This window comes from Scyliorhinus canicula, chromosome 14, assembly GCF_902713615.1.
Source record: "Scyliorhinus canicula chromosome 14, sScyCan1.1, whole genome shotgun sequence".
Taxonomy (NCBI): domain Eukaryota; kingdom Metazoa; phylum Chordata; class Chondrichthyes; order Carcharhiniformes; family Scyliorhinidae; genus Scyliorhinus; species Scyliorhinus canicula.
The window spans coordinates 47,784,169-47,799,310 of NC_052159.1; the positions used below are offsets into that span (position 1 = coordinate 47,784,169).

The following is a 15,142-nucleotide window of genomic DNA, read 5'->3' on the forward strand; positions in this document are numbered from 1 at the left end:
TCCAAACTTCCAGTTATTGGCTGAAAGAATGCCACAACAAGATTTCACGTTTTAAGACATTTACTGTAACAAAATAAGTGGTGTATCGGGGAACATATATTAGCGTGGATAAACAATTGGTTAGCTAACAGGAAGCAGAGTAGGGATAAATGGCCATTTTCAAGTTTGCAAGCTGTAACTAGTGGAGTGCCACAGGGATTAGTGCTGGGACCTCAACTATTTACAATCTATATAAATGACTTCCAGAAAAGACAAAGACCCAACGGAATGTGGGTCATACAGACCCATATCTCTGCTGAACGCAGACGCCAAAATACTGGCCAAAATCCTAGCCAAAAGGCTAGAAGACTGTGTACCTGAGGTGGTCACAGAGGACCAGACGGGCTTCGTCAAAGGTAGACAGCTCACCTCGAACATCAGGCGCCTGCTGAACGTGATAATGACCCCCTCCGGGGAGAGAACACAAAAGGTGATCGTCTCCCTGGACGCAGAAAAGGCCTTCGACAGAGTCGAATGGAAATACCTCATAGAGGTACTGGAGCGGTTCGGGCTTGGAACAGGGTTCACCGCGTGGGTAAAGCTCCTATACAACGCCCCCATGGCGAGTGTACGGACCAATAATACCAACTCCCAATACTTCCAGCTGCAATCGAACCGCTAGCAATTGCGCTCAGGGCAGCAAAAAATTGGAGGGGGATCCGAAGGGGAGGCAGAGAGCACAGAGTCTCACTCTATGCAGATGTGCAGATGATCTGCTCCTCTACATCTCGGACCCACAAAGCAGCATGGACGGAATCATCGCGCTCCTGAAAGAGTTTGGAGCCTTCTCGGGCTACAAACTCAACATGAGCAAAAGCGAGATCTTCCCAGTACACCAGCAAGGGGGGGGGGGGGGGGGGGGGGGGGGGGCAGCACTAAAGGGGCTGCCGTTGAAACAAGCCCGACATAAATTCCGCTACCTGGGGATCCAAATAGCCCATGACTGGAAAGGGATCCACAAATGGAACCTCACCAGCCTGGCGGAGGAAGTAAAAAAGGACCTGCAAAGATGGAACACACTCCCACTCTCCCTCGCAGGAAGAGTCCAGACGATCAAAATGAACGTACTGCCCAGGTTCCTCTTCCTGTTTAGATCCATTCCGATCTACATCCCCAAGGCCTTCTTCAAAGCGCTGGACAAACTTATCATGGCGTTCGTATGGGGGGGGTAAAATGCTAGGATCCCAAAGAAGGTCCTACAGAAAACAAAATCCAGGGGGGGGCTAGCCCTCCCGAATCTACAATTCTACCACTGGGCGGCAACAGCCGAGCGAGTAAGGGGATGGATCCAGGAGCCAGAAGCCGAGTGGGTGCGTGCGGAGGAGGCCTCCTGCATGGGGACCTCCCTCCGGGCCCTCGCCACAGCAGCACTCCCATCCCCACAAAAACACTCAAGCAGCCCAGTGGTGACAGCCACCCTCCAATCCTGCAACCACTGCGGCAGAAATTTGACCTGAACAAAATGTCGGACAAGGCTCCCATCTGCAACAACCATAGGTTCAAACCAGCACTGACTGACGCCACCTTCAAAAGGTGGAGGCAGGACGGGGGGACACTGACAGTCAGGGACCTATACACGGACGACAGGATCGCAACACTGGACGGACTGACAGAGAAATTTCGGCTAGCCGGGGGGAACGAGCTACGGTACCTGCAGCTCAAAAACTTCCTACGAAAGGAGACAAGGACGTACCCACAACCGCCATGACAGACACTACTGGAAGACCTACTGGACGCAAGTATCCTAGAGAAAGGGAACTGTAGCGACATGTATGACCGACTGGTAGAAAGGGACGACACCGTACTGGACGCAACAAGAAGGAAATGGGAGGACGACTTGGGGATGGAGATAGGGTGGGGACTCTGGAGCGAAGCACTGCATAGGGTCAACTCCACCTCCACGTGCGCAAGGCTCAGCCTGACGCAACTAAAAGTGGTACATAGAGCCCACTTAACGAGAAACCGTATGAGTAGGTTCTTCCCGGAGGTGGAGGACAGATGTGAACGGTGCCAAAGAGGCCCGGCCAACCACGCCCACATGTTCTGGTCTTGCCCCAGACTTGTGGAGTACTGGACAGCCTTCTTCGAGGCTATGTCCAAAGTGGTGGGGGTGAGGGTGGAGCCATGCCCGATAGTGGCGGTCTTCGGGGTTTCAGACCAGCCAGATCTATTCCTGGGGAGGAGGGCGGACGCCCTTGCCTTTGCCTCCCTGATCGCCCGCCGTAGAATCCTGTTTGGCTGGCGGTCAGCAGCACCACCCAGAGCTGCAGACTGGCTGTCCGACCTCTCGGATTCTCTCCAAATGGAGAAAATCAAATTCGCCATCCGAGGGTCGGACGACGGCTTCCACAGAACGTGGGAGCCATTCATGCAACTGTTCCGGGACCTGTTTGTGGCCAACGTACAAGAGGAAGAATAGTCGGGGGAAGGTAGCCGGGGATGGGGGGGCTACGGGTTCGTTACGGGGGTTTGATGGCTAGCTAAGGCCCAAAACCAAACTAAATAAATGCCTATAAACATGTTGGGGAATGTAAAATATGTATGCCGGCTAAAGGGGGGAGGCCACAGTTATTACTACGAAGATGCTTACCTGTAAATATATATGTTAATTTTTGCGTGTTTTTTTTTTTTCTCTCTCTCTAACAATTTGTAATTTGTTCAATATAAAACATGAAAACTGAATAAAAAACATTTATAAAAAAAAAAATGACTTCCAGTGGCGACCATGCTGTAGATGGTTGCGTACTTGCTGGCTCCTGTGCAAAGTAGCGCATTTCAATCAGGCGGCCAAATGAGACATGATTGTGCATCAATGAGGGATGTGCAGTATGTCCGGTACCCACCCTCCCAAGATAAGTGCTAAAACAAAGCAGCTGCAAGCTTTCATAAGCGCAGTTGAAGGCACGAGGGCTCAGAGGTGGTGCTTCCAGCACAGTGGTTGACAGACCAACTGGTCGACATTTTAGCGCTCCAATTCAAAAAACAGAGGATTGAAACCTCAGAAGATCTGGCCAGAATAATGGATCCGATCCGGGCGCCTGTGGAACAAAAGAAGGAAAAACCTTAAGCCTAGGGTGCATCGCTGCAAAAAAATGGAGGAATGGAGAAACCACATGGACCAGCTGGCCTCATTGGAGGCAGAATTTACCTTGGTGACTGGCAGAAATAAGAAGCTGCGTTACAAAGATGTACTTATGTAAAGATGAGACATGAACGTTCAGTTAGGGCGCTTGAGAGTTACAAGTTAGCCAGGAAGGACCTAAAGAGAGAGCTAAGAAGAGCCAGGAGGGGACATGAGAAGTCCTTGGCAGGTAGGATCAAGGAAAACACCAAAGCTTTCTATAGATATGTCAGGAATAAAAGAATTACTAGGGTAAGAGTAGGGCCAGTCAAGGACAGTAGTGGGAAGCTGTGTGTGGAGTCCGTGGAGATAGGAGAAGCGCTAAATGAATATTTTTTGAAAGTATTCACACAGGAAAAAGACAATGTTGTTGAGGAGAATACTGAGATACAGGCTACTAGACTAGACGGGTTTGAGGTTCATAAGGAGGAGGTGTTAGCAATTCTGGAAAGTGTGAAAATAGATATCCCCTGGGCCGGATGGGATTTATCCTCGGATTCTCTGGGAAGCTAGGGAGGAGATTGCAGAGCCTTTGGCTTTGATCTTTATGTCGTCATTTTGTACAGGAATAGTGCCAGAAGACTGGAGGATAGCAAATGTTGTCCCCTTGTTCAAGAAGGGGAGCAGAGACAACCCCGGTAACTATAGACCAGTGAGCGTTACTTCTGTTGTGGGCAAAGTCTTGGAAAGGATTATAAGAGATAGGATTTATAATCATCTGGAAAGGAATAATTTGATTAGGGATAGTCAAGACGGTTTTGTGAAGGGTAGGTCGTGCCTCACAAACCTTATTGAGTTCTTTGAGAAGGTGACCAAACAGGTGGACGAGGGTAAAGCAGTTGATGTGGTTTATATGGATTTCAGTAAAGCGTTTGATAGGATTCCCCATGGGAGGCTATTGCAGAAAATACGGAGGCATGGGATTGAGTGTGATTTAGTGGTTTGGCTCAGAAATTGGCTCGCTATAAGAAGACAAAGGGTAGTGGTTGATGGGAAATGTTCAGCCTGGAGTTCAGTTACTAGTGGTGTACCACAAGGATCTGTTTTGAGGCCACTGCTGTTTGTTATTTTTATAAGTGACCTGGAGGAGGGCATAGAAGGATGGGTGAGTAAATTTGCAGATGACACTAAAAGTCGGTGGAGTTGTGGACAGTGCGGAAGGATGTTACAGAGGTTACAGAGGGACATAGATAAGCTGCAGAGCTGGGCTGAGAAGTGGCAAATGGAGTTTAATGCAGAAAAGTGTGAGGTGATTCATTTTGGAAGGAGTAACAGGAATACAGAGTACTGGGCTAATGGTAAGATTCTTGGTAGCGTGGATGAGCAGAGAGATCTCGGTGTCCATGTACATAGGTCCCTGAAAGTTGCCACCCAGGTTGATAGGGTTGTTAATAAGGCGCACGGTGTGTTCGCTTTTATTGGTAGAGGGATTAGGTTTCGGAGCCATGAGGTCATGTTGCAGCTGTACAAAACTCTGTTGCGGCCGCATTTGGAGTATTGCGTGCAGTTCTGGTTGCCGCATTATAGGAAGGATGTGGAAGCATTGGAAAGGGTGCAGAGGAGATTTACCAGGATGTTGCCTGGTATGGAGGGAAGATCTTATGAGGAAAGGCTGAGGGACTTGAGGCTGTTTTCGTTAGAGAGAAGAAGGTTAAGAGGTGACTTAATAGAGGCATACAAGATGATCAGAGGATTAGATAGGGTGGGCAGTGAGAGCCTTTTTACTCGGATGAGTCTAGCACGAGGGGGACATAGCTTTAAATTGAGGGGAGATAGATACAGGACAGATGTCAGAGGTAGGTTCATTACTCAAGGAGTAATAAGGGCGTGGAATGCCCTGCCTGTAACAGTAGTGGACTCGCCAACATTAAGGGCATTTATGGTCATTGGATAAATATGGATGATAATGGAATAGTGTAGATTGGCTTTAGAGTGGTTTCACAGGTCGGCGCAACATCGAGGGCTGCAGGGCCTGTACTGCGCTGTAATGTTCTATTGTTCTATTGTTACAAGCTAAACTAGCTTGAATACCATGAGCAACACTGACATCTTTGCACAGTGGAGGTGCGAAACGACGACCTGGGGCAGTTGGCTAAGACAGAAATATGACTGATTTGGGGGGGGGGGGGGGGGGGGGGGGGGGGGGTGCCCCCTTACCCGATTGGTGACTTGGAAATTTGGGGACTAAATGGATCTATTAAGAGGTTGTACGTGTTCGCACATTTGAAGAATCTACAGATGGACTTAATATTCCTAGAGGAAGAGCTGGGTGGGTCAGGTCTTCCACCTGGGGCTTGACATGAAGGCGAGAGGTAGGTTGTGTCGACCATCAAGCAGGTCCTTTCACAGCGGGAAAGATTGCGACCGATCTGGATAGTAGATTTGTGCTACTGAATGGGAGGTTGGAAGGTTCCCCAGTGGTGCTGGGCAACATCTAAGCCCCAAACTAGGATGATGTGGAATCCATGAGGCGTGTTCTCTGGATTTCTGATTGATTCTTTTGGGGGACTTTAACAAAGTGCTAGACTCGGAGCAGGACCGAGCATGCTCTTGACCCATAAGATGTCGGCAATAGCTAGGGAGCTGTCGGGGTTTATGCAGCTTATGGGGGGGTGGGAACTGTGGCGCTCCAAGAGATGTAGGGCGAGGGAATTCTCCTTTCTCTCGCATGTCCATAAGGGCTATTACTGGATAGATTTTTTTGTTATGGACAAGACATTGATGACACAAGTGGCTGGTGCAGAACACTTGACGATTGTGGTGTCTGATCATGCACCGCACTGGGTTGATCTACGGCAGAGAGAGCGTCCCCCAAAGGTCCCGGTGGAGGATGAACATTGGACATTTTTCAGATAAAGGGATTTGTGAGAGGATAGAGGGGGCTACTCGTAATTATGTGGACCAGAACGACATGGGTGAGACTTCTGCCGGTATGTTGTGGGAGGCACTGAATTCGTGATCAGTGGAGAGCACATCTCGATCCGTGCATATTGGTTGAGGGCGGAGCAGGCTGAGCAGTCAAGACTGATGGAGGCAATTTTGGCAGTTGATCGTAAGTGCTCAGAGTCGCCCTGTAAGGTGCTACTTAAGGAGCAACAGAGGCTCCTGGTGGAGTTTAACCTGATTTCTATCAAAAAGGCAGTGAGGCATCTGCGTAAAGCAAGAGCAGTGGTATGTGAATCTGGGAAGGAGGCCAGAAAGATGCTTGCTCCCCAATTGAAGAAACAGGTGGTGGCGAGGGAGATAGGTAGGTTGACGGATGAGTGGGGCAAAGAGGTAACAGACCCAAATACAATTCATGGAATTTTTGAGACTTTCTATCGGAAACTATATCAGTCAGAACCTCCACCGGGGATTGAGGGAAGAAGATGCTTTCTGAATAGGTTGGAGTTTACGAGTGTAGAGCAGGCAACAGCGAAGGGGCCAGGGGCTCCAGTGGAATTGCGGAAGGTGATGGAGTGTGTGGAGTCAATGTTGTCCGGGAAAGCCGAGCCCAGATGGATTTCCTGCTGAATTCTATAAGCGATTTGGGTCGCTGCTGAGTCTTGTTGGTGTGGATGTATAACAAAGTGCTGGAAGAGGGCAAGCTCCCCCCACCCTCCACGCTGCCATAGGCATCTATCTCACTCATCTTAAAGAAGGACAAAGACTCTTAACAGTGTGGGTCTTACCTTCCAGGAATCTGTAAAGGGCAGCAGGGTAGCATGGTGGTTAGCATAAATGCTTCACAGCTCCAGGGTCCCAGGTTCGATTCCCAGCTGGGTCACTGTCTGTGTGGAGTCTGCACGTCCTCCCCCTGTGTGCGTGGGTTTCCTCCGGGTGCTCCGGTTTCCTCCCACAGTCCAAAGATGTGCGGGTTAGGTGGATTGGCCATGCTAAATTGCCCGTAGTGTCCTAAAAAGTAAGGTTAAGGGGGGGGTTGTTGGGTTACGGGTATAGGGTGGATACGTGGGTTTGAGTAGGGTGATCATGGCTCGGCACAACATCGAGGGCCGAAGGGCCTGTTCTGTGCTGTACTGTTCTATGTATAGGTAGGTTAAACGAGTGGGCAAAAATTTGGCAGATGGAGTATATGTGGGAAAATGTGAACTTGTCCACTTTGGTAGGAAAAATAGAAAAGAAGAATCTTAGTTAAATGAAGAGAGATCACCGAACACTGTGTGTATGAGAGAGAGAGCTGATATCCTGGTACATGAAAAGGTAGCAACCACAATTTGGAACCTCATGGCCTGCATATCCCCCACTCTCCCATTATCATCAAGCCAGGGGATCAACACTGGTTGAATTGAGAGTGCAGAAGGACATGCCAGGAGCAGCAACGGGCATATTTAACAATGAGGTGTCAACCTGGTGAAGCTACATGGCCGGTCAAAGTGACACGGAATGCCTAAGCTGTGGTTAAGGGTGGGATGTCTCGCAAGGCGTCCAAGCAGTCACTGACTAAAATGACCAAGAAGCCGCCCAAGAAATGGAGGAAGACCCATAAGCAGAGCTACTCCACCTACGTGTACCAAGTGCTGACCCAGGTCCATCCTTCCATCCAGATCTCATTCAAGACCATGAGCATCATCAACTCCTTTGTGGTCGGCATTTTCAAGCACATTATCTCCGAGCCCTCGCACCATCCGAGCAGCACACCATCTTGTCCCAGGAGATCCAGAATGCCATCTATCTCACAATGCCAGGGGAACTGGTTAAAGACACCGTTTCAGAGAGCACGAAAGCAATCACCAAGTACACACAGTCAATTTAGGTCAACCATACTGAAAGATTATAAATATATAACACAGGACTGCTTGCATAAGCAGTTAGCGATGGACAAAGCTAAATGATTCCACAACCAACTGATTAGGATTGAAACTCTACCATTCTTTGCCACATCCAGTTGTGAATGGTGATGGACAATTTAAACAATTTACTTCAGGGTCACAGGTGCTCTATCACTATGAATGAATTGCACTTTTTGAAAACTATTCCATGGGTATGTGAATGTGATGGTCAGATGGAAGGCATTTTGGTTTGGATTTAGCAATCATCTTGTATTGAGGTTCAGCCTTCCTCACACTTGAGTATCCCTTTTAAGATTAACATCCATGTGATATCACCCTGAGTGCAACTGGCTACCGGGCCCTTTTGTGTTATGTGGGAGAAGTGTGTAATTCTTTATTTGAAGTGTACGGTATGTTGAGTTCATAACCCTTCATCCACAAGGGATAGTGGCCGGGATTCTCTCACCCCGGGTCACGGCCAGAGAATCGGCAGGACCGGCACGAATCGCGCCACACCGCCCTGACGCCAGTCCACCAATTCTTCGGAGCGCGGAGAATCGCTGCCATTGGCGCCAGTGTGGTGCCGGTCGGGGGCCCGGGATGGGTCGAGTGGCCATGCTGAAAAAGCCGAGTCCCGCTGGTGCTGTCCACACCTGCTCTTTCCCGGCAGGACCTCGGCGTGGATGCATCTGGGCGTGGGGGCGGCCTGGTTGTGGGCGGGGGGGGGGCCTCTGCTGTGGCTGGGGGTCTCTTTTGTTCCTCTTTGTTCCGCGCCGGCCCCTATAGCCCTATGCCATGTTACGTTGGGGCCGGCGCGGAGAAGGAAGCCACCGTGCATGCGCGGCAATCACAGCAGTCCCACTGCACATGCGCGCGTTGGCGCCGCTGCCACCGCACATGCGCCCACCTGACGCCGGGATCGGTAGCTGGAGCGTCGAGAAACACGACGGCGTTTACGACGGCATCAACACTTAGCCTCAGGATCAGAGAATCCCGCGCAGTAATGGCTGATGAGGGCTCATCAGACATAATAATAATAATCCTTTTTAGGCTTGCATTAACACTGCAATGAAGTTGCTGTGAAAATCCCCTAGTCGCCACATTCCGGCGCTTGTTCAGGTACACAGAGGGAGAATTCAGAATGTTCACCTGACAGCACGTCTTTTTGGACTTGTGGGAGGAAACTGGAGCACCTGGAGGAAACCCATGCAGACACAGGGAGAACGTGCAGACTCCACACAGACAGTGGCCCAAGTCGGGAATCGAACCTGGGACCCTGGAGTTGTGAAGCAACAGTGCTACCCACTCTGCTAACGTGCAGCATATGTGACCGTCTGTTTTAGGATGTGAGCCCAACGCTTGTCGACATTTTCTTTGTGGCAATGTTTGCATCCTTACATGATGTAGGAAGTGTATAGCACTGATTCACATCACTGTGCTTCCTTGCTGGACTTCAAGTTGACAGAGTGAGCGTATTAGCAGACACCGATGTCCATAGGTAAGATCTGACTTTCATGAGTCACGAGCTCTTAAGGCCCAAGCGTGAATGCAGGACCCCTCCTCTCAGCGATGGTTAGATATTGTTCTGTGATTGAGCAACAGTTGCTAAATAACCCTCAGTGTGCCAAGAATTATGCTAGCAACCAATTTAGATTGTCAGTCAGGCTCGCAGTATGGCGCATTTGCTGTACTGGAAACTACATATATGAAGACACATGGCCCTGTTCTTTGTAGAGAGGAAGAACATGACCAGACATTGCGCCTGTGTCAGCTGAACAAAACAAGTGACAACCATTCACTGACTCATTCCTCAAGGCAATGCCTTGACCAATCAGGGTCAAACTGCCTGGTTTAAATTTCAAACAATGTTTGGCAGTTATCTGTTAGTCACCATCAACTGGTACATTCTCCATGGCAACACCTCTACAAATCTGACTCTACTTGCCAACCAGTCAGAATTATCTTCTCAATTGTTTTCCCCTTAACGCTGGGATTCCTGCAGTGTCCTGATGAGTGCAAGATGAAAAGCTTTGAAATGTCTCTTTTTTTTTTTGGCAATACTGACCATCTGCAATATTTTGTCTTGCATTCTTTGGGTTTCAATAGTTAAGGGAGACAGTTTAATGGCTGTGGTTAAAATAATAGTGGTTTTATAAGGTAGATAAGACCATAAGACCATAAGACATAGGAGTGGAAGTAAGGCCATTCGGCCCATCGAGTCCACTCCACCATTCAATCATGGTTGATTTCAACTCCATTTACCCGCTCTCTCCCCATAGCCCTTAATTCCTCGAGAAATCAAGAATTTATCAATTTCTGTCTTAAAGACACTCAATGTCCCGGCCTCCACCGCCCTCTGTGGCAATGAATTCCACAGACCTACCACTCTCTGGCTGAAGAAATTTCTCCTCATCTCTGTTCTAAAGTGACTCCCTTTTATTCTAAGGCTGTGCCCCCGCGTCCTAGTCTCCCCAGCTAATGGAAACAACTTCCCTACGTCCATCCTATCCAAGCCATTCATTATCTTGTACGTTTCTATTAGATCTCCCCTCAACCTCCTAAACTCCAATGAATATAATCCCACGATCCTCAGACGTTCATCGTATGTTAGGCCTACCATTCCTGGGATCATCCGTGTGAATCTCCGCTGGACCCGCTCCAGTGCCAGTATGTCCTTCCTGAGGTATGGGGCCCAAAATTGCTCACAGTATTCTAAATGGGGCCTAACTAGTGCTTTATAAAGCCTCAGAAGTACATCCCTGCTTTTATATTCCAAGCCTCTTGAGATAAATGACAACATTACATTTGCTTTCTTAATTACGGACTCAACCTGCAAGTTTACCTTTAGAGAATCCTGGACTAGGACTCCCAAGTCCCTTTGCACTTTAGCATTATGAATTTTGTCACCGTTTAGAAAATAGTCCATGCCTCTATTCTTTTTTCCAAAGTGCAAGACCTCGCACTTGCCCACGTTGAATTTCATCAGCCACTTCTTGGACCATTCTCCTAAACTGTCTAAATCTTTCTGCAGCCTCCCCACCTCCTCAATACTACCTGACCCTCCACCTATCTTTGTATCATCGGCAAACTTGGCCAGAATGCCCCCAGTCCCGTCATCTAGATCGTTAATATATAAAGAGAACAGCTGAGGCCCCAACACTGAACCCTGCGGGACACCACTTGTCACCGGTTGCCATTCCGAAAAAGAACCTTTTATCCCAAATCTCTGCCTTCTGTCTGACAGCCAATCGTCAATCCATGTTAGTACCTTGCCTCGAATACCATGGGCCCTTATTTTACTCAGCAGTCTCCCGTGAGGCACCTTGTCAAAGGCCTTTTGGAAGTCAAGATAGATAACATCCATTGGCTCTCCTTGGTCTAACCTATTTGTTATCTCTTCAAAGAACTCTAACAGGTTTGTCAGGCACGACCTCCCCTTACTAAATCCATGCTGACTTGTCCTAATCCGACCCTGCACTTCCAAGAATTTAGAAATCTCATCCTTAACGATGGATTCTAGAATTTTGCCAACAACCGAGGTTAGGCTAATTGGCCTATAATTTTCCATCTTTTTTTCTTGTTCCCTTCTTGAACAGGGGGGTTACAACAGCGATTTTCCAATCCTCTGGGACTTTCCCTGATTCCAGTGACTTTTGAAAGATCATAACTAACGCCTCCACTATTTCTTCAGCTATCTCCTTTAGAACTCTAGGATGTAGCCCCTCTGGGCCCGGAGATTTATCAATTTCAGACCTTTTAGTTTCTCTAGCACCTTCTCCTTTGTGATGGCAACCATATTCAACTCTGCCCCCTGACTTTCCTGAATTGTTGGGATATTACTCATGTCTTCTACTGTGAAGACTGACGCAAAGTACTTATTAAGTTCCTCAGCTATTTCCTTGTCTCCCATCACTAGATTACCAGCGTCATTTTGGAGCGGCCCAATGTCTACTTTTGCCTCCCGTTTGTTTTTAATGTATTTAAAGAAACTTTTACTATCATTTCTAATGTTACTGGCTAGCCTACCTTCATATTTGATCCTCTCCTTCCTTATTTCTCTCTTTGTTATCCTCTGTTTGTTTTTGTAGCCTTCCCAATCTTCTGACTTCCCACTACTCTTTGCCACATTATAGGCTCTCTCTTTTGCCTTGATGCATTCCCTGACTTCCTTTGTCAGCCATGGCTGCCTAATCCTCCCTCTGATAACCTTTCTTTTCTTTGGGATGAACCTCTGCACTGTGTCCTCAATTACTCCCAGAAACTCCTGCCATTGCTGTTCTACTGTCTTTCCCACTAAGCTCTGCTTCCAGTCGATTTTCGTCAGTTCCTCCCTCATGCGCCTGTAATTACCTTTATTTAACTGTAAAACCTTTACATCTGATTCTACCTTCTTTCTTTCAAATTGCAGACTGAATTCTACCATATTATGATCACTGCTTCCTAAGTGTTCCCTTACTTTAAGGTCTTTTATCAATTCTGGCTCATTACATAACACTAAGTCCAGAATAGCCTGTTCCCTCGTGGGCTCCATCACAAGCTGTTCCAAAAAGCCATCCTGTAAACATTCAATGAATTCCCTTTCTTTGGGTCCACTGGCAACATTATTTACCCAGTCCACCTGCATATTGAAGTCCCCCATGATCACTGTGACCTTGCCTTTCTGACATGCCCTTTCTATTTCGTGGTGCATTTTGTGCCCCTGGTCCTGACCACTGTCAGCAGGCCTGTACATAACTCCCATTATGGTTTTTTTGCCTTTGTGGTTCCTCAACTCTACCCACACAGACTCCACATTGTCTGACCCTATGTCGTTTAGTGCTATTGATTTAATTTCATTTCTAATTAACAAGGCAACCCCGCCCCCTCTACCCACCTCTCTGTCTTTTCGATAGGTTGTAAATCCCTGGATGTTTAACTGCCAGTCCTGAACCCCCTGCAACCACGTCTCTGTGATGCCTACCACATCATACCTGCCAGTCACAATCTGGGCCACAAGCTCATCTACCTTGTTCCGTACACTGCGGGCATTTAAATATAGCACCTTTAATTCCCTATTGACTGTCCCTTTTTGTTTTCTTAGTGTGGTGGACCTTGGTTTACTGAGCCTTTCCATACACTGTGTCATATTTTGTGAGATGGGGACTATCGTAACCTCTCCTGAGCTCTGTCTTTTCGTGATTTTTTGTAATCCTAAACAGCTACGCTTCCCACTGATTCCTTCACCTCTTGGTTCCCTGACTTTCCCTTCCCCCCCAATCTCTAGTTTAAAGTCCTATTGACCACCCTATTTACTCTTTTTGCCAGAACACTGGTCCCAGCTCGGTTCAGGTGGAGACCATCCCAACGGTATAGGTCCCCCCTGTCCCAAAACTGATGCCAGTGTCCCATGAAAAGGAACCCCTCTTTCCTACACCACTCTTTCAGCCACGTGTTAACTTCCCTTATTCTTGCCTCCCTATGCCAATTTGCACGTGGCTCGGGCAGTAATCCGGAGATTATGACCCTTGATGACCTGTTTTTTAATTTGAATCCTAACTCTTTATAATCTCTAAACAGGTCCTCTTTCCTAGACTTGCCTAAGTTGTTGGTACCGACATGGACCATAACAACTGGATCCTCCCCCTCCCTCTCCAATATCCTTTCAAGCCGGTCAGAGATGTCCCGCACCCTAGCACCGGGCAGGCAACATACCATGCGGGACCCTCGATCCTGCTCACAAAGGATACTATCTATCCCTCTGATAATAGAATCCCCTACAACTACAACTTGACTACAACTTGCCTATTTACTTCCTCCCCTTGAATGGCCTGCTGAACCATGGTGCCTTGGTCAGCTGACTCATCCTTCCTGCAGCCCTGTTCGCCATCCACACAGGGAGCAAGTGCCTCGTACCTGTTGGACAGGGTCAAGGGCTGAGGCTCCTGAGTTCCTGACTGCTGGTTCCCTTTACCTGCCTGACTTGCAGTCACACCCTGCTGTCCCTGGCCACTGGCAGGATTTAAACTATTTACTCTGACAGGTGTGACTGCCTCCTGAAACAAAGTGTCCAGGTAAGCCTCCCCCTCCCGGATGTGCCTCAGTGTGTGAAGCTCAGACTCCAGCTCATCAACTCTGAGCCGGAGTTCTTCGAGCAGCCAACACTTACTGCAGATGTGGTCGCTGCAGCTCGCAATGGGATCTGCCAGCTCCCACATCAAGCAGCTTAAGCAGATCACCTGACCAGCCATCTCTAATTAATTCATTTGTTTAATTTAAATTTACGAGTTTTAAATTTGGGGCAGATTGGTTATCAACCAATCAGATCACAGCTTCCCTCTGACGTCACTTTTGAAAAAAAAAGTGGAAAACAGGAAGTTACCGTTAGGTCTGTATACTCACCCAGAGACTGCTCCTCCTCCTCTGAATGGCTCCCGAAACTAGGCCTCGATCCCCGGGTTAAAGTGAGTTTTTATACTCACCTAGAGATTGCTCCTCCTCCTCTGAACGGCTCCCGAAACTAGGCCTCGATCCCCGGGTTAAAGTGAGTTTTTATACTCATCCAGAGACTGCTCCTCCTCCTCTGAACGGCTCCCGAAACTGGACTTCGATCCCCGGGTTAAAGTGAGTTTTTGCTATTCTGCTATACAGGCTATTCTGGACTTAGTGTTATGTAATGAGCCAGAATTGATAAAAGACCTTAAAGTAAGGGAAAGTAAGGGAGCTGTCACTCGAGAACAGCCCCTTCACAAACCACCTTCAACTTACGCTGACCGCACTGCACGTATGCAAATGTCCCCGGAACAGCCAATCAGAAGCTCTGCTCTGCTGCCCTCTGCTGGATGCTTGACTTCCGTCGAACTGCTCGGGTCACTGATGCAGGTGCACCTTCAACTTACGCTGACCGCACTGCACGTATGCAAATGTCCCCGGAACAGCCAATCAGAAGCTCTGCTCTGCTGCCCTCTGCTGGATGCTTGACTTCCGTCGAACTCCTCGGGTCACTGATGCAGGTGCACCTTCAACTTACGCTGACCGCATTGCACGTATGCAAATGTCCCCGGAACAGCCAATCAGAAGCTCTGCTCTGCTGCCCTCTGCTGGATGCTTGACTTCCGTCGAACTCCTCGGGTCACTGATGCAGGTGCACCTTCAACTTACGCTGACCGCACTGCACGTATGCAAATGTCCCCGGAACAGCCAATCAGGAGCTCTGCTCTGCTGCCCTCTGCTGGAT

The 15,142-nt window shown here is 48.4% G+C and overlaps 1 protein-coding gene across 2 annotated transcripts in view; it reads left to right on the forward strand.

The window, feature by feature from the left end:
• The window catches only part of lnx2a (ligand of numb-protein X 2a), a 204,257-nt gene that overhangs the window by 130,280 nt on the left and 58,835 nt on the right, over nucleotides 1–15,142 (forward strand). The window lies entirely within an intron of this gene.